Source organism: Cebus imitator, unplaced genomic scaffold (assembly GCF_001604975.1).
Source record: "Cebus imitator isolate Cc_AM_T3 unplaced genomic scaffold, Cebus_imitator-1.0 Scaffold767, whole genome shotgun sequence".
In the NCBI taxonomy this organism is placed as follows: domain Eukaryota; kingdom Metazoa; phylum Chordata; class Mammalia; order Primates; family Cebidae; genus Cebus; species Cebus imitator.
In genome coordinates, this window is record NW_016108082.1 from 221,879 (window position 1) to 224,296 (window position 2,418).

Consider the following 2,418-nt stretch of genomic DNA (forward strand, 5'->3'; position numbering starts at 1 on the left):
AAAAAAAAAAGAAAGAAAAAAAATTCATATCTTAGTGGTGGGCTCAAATTAACTATTTTTTCGAAAAGTCTATAAAGTCAATATAGACAGATTAATTTCAAAAAGATTGGTAATTTTTCTAAAACTATAATACTGGAATGTGAGAGACCAATGCATTCTTTCCCTACAAACTGACCTACCCTTTTACTGGAGTCAATGCAGTTGGCAAAATAATAATAGTCATTATAAACAGCAAACAGACCTACCCATGGAGATAAATGAAAATCTGAACAATGGAAGCTGGGTAAATAAAACATTTAATGGAATCAGGGCGAAAGTTTGATGTCTCTATCTCCATATCAGGAATGGACTTGCCAATGAGATCGTTATTATCAGAAGACATTTCATTTGTGTCCCCTCTTTCCAGGCTGAAGCCTGGATAATTACTACCCATGCTGGCTTCTGTGACTCCCTTTTTACTTTCTTAGCCAACCAAAAGTCATTCCCCACCCCTGGCCTGGGTGCCTCTTGCTCGCTAATACTTTTTTTTTTTTTTAGACAGAGTCTGACTCTGTCACCCAGGCTGGAATGTGGTGGTGGGATCTTGGCTCACTGCAACCTCCACCTTCCGGCTTCAAACAATTCTTCTGCCTCAGCCTCCCCAGTAGCTGGAAACACAGACATATGCCACCACACCTGGCTAATTTTTGTATTTTTAGTAGAGATGGGGTTTTACCACGTTGGTTAGGCTGGTCTCGAATTCCCACCTTGGCCTCCCAAAGTGCTGGGATTACAGGCGTGAGCCACCTTGCCCAGCCTCACTAATCCTTTATGTAGTTACTTAAGTTGCCTGTTAGAAAAAGCCATCCCCTCAGCTTGTACTTTGATCCTTAAAGTGCAGATTTCATCATTCAAAAGCTGAACCATATTTCTGAGTTCTTGTTGAAGGCCTCTCTGCAGCAGCCAAATAGAAACTAGAAACTTTCACGTGTCTGTTATTATCAGAAGCACGGGGTAAGAGCTGTGCAGGGAAAGTGGGGTGAGGAGTGGAGAGATTGGGGAAAACTTTATTTCCTGAGAAATACCTCCCAGGCTCAAGGGATCCCCCTACCTCAGACTCCTGAGTAGCTGGGACTACAGACATGCATCATCATGCCTGGCTAATTTGTTCTTACAATGCTGATAAAATCAGATTTCTGAGTCAGCTAGGGAATGTCTTATGAGACACACTGCTAGTCTTCTTGGAATACATCATCGCAGGGTAGGATGACAGGTAGCCATAGTCCTGCCTGAGGGTTCAGGGGATGATTCTTGGAGACGATAACATCTGAACTTTATCTTAAAAGGTGATAAGGTTTTCAGGTAAAGGGAGGTAGGCAGGGCATTCCCAGCATAATCCAGGGCACAGAGAAGAGAATTAGCACGGCAGGGTGGCAGGACAACTAGTGAAAGTTGGGGGGTGGCTGAGAGATGGAGAGGGGTCAAATCAAGGAGAGCCACAAGTCTGCTGGGGAAGAAAGAGTCATTCAGGTGTGTGTGTGTGTGTGTGTGTGTTTGTTTAAGACAGAACCTCTGTGTCATCCAGGTTGGAGTACACTGCCTTCCAGTTTCAAGCTATTCTCCTGCCTCAGCCTCCTGAGTAGCGGGGATTACAGTCGCCTGCCACCATGCCCAGCTAATTGTTTGTATTTTTAGCAGAGATGGGGTTTTGCCATGTTGGCCAGGCTGGTCTCAGACTTCTAACCTCAAGTGATCCTCTTGCCTCGGCCTCACAAAGTCCTGGGATTACGGGTGTCTGAGCCACCACGCCCGGCCTTCCTGAGGCTCTTAAAAGCAGAGAAGAATTGAAGAGGAATTGGGCTCCTTCCCTTTGTCACTGTTCAGTCCTTCCCACTCTGCTCCAGACCTCAGCCAGGATCCAAAGGCTTCCCCATTTATCACCAACATGGAAGCCAGGTCTTCCAGGAGAAGGGAGATCTATTTAGCCTTCAGGCTTGGGCTGATCTTGGGACATTCTGTCTTATCATGAAGGGCCTGACCGGTCACGAAGGCTCTTTTTAAGCTTAGTGATTAAAACTTTTCATATTAAAAAAAAATCTTGTTAGAAGACAAAAGAGTGGAAAGTAATAGAGAACATACAAGATTCACTGATGGGCTTTTTGTTTCAAGTATGAAAGACTTGGCTGGGCGTGGCAGCTCATGCCTGTAATCCCAGCACTCTGGGAAGCCAAGGCGGGTGGATTGAGCTCAGGAGTTCAAGACCAGCCTGGGCAATACAGCGAGACCACATCACTACAGAAAGTAAAAAATTAGTCAGGTGTAATGGTGTGTGTCTCTGGTCCCAGCTACTCAGGAGGCTGAGGTGGGAGGGTCTCTGGAGTCTGGGAGTTTGAGGTTGCAGTGAGCCATGATGGTGGCACCACTGCACTCCAGATTGGG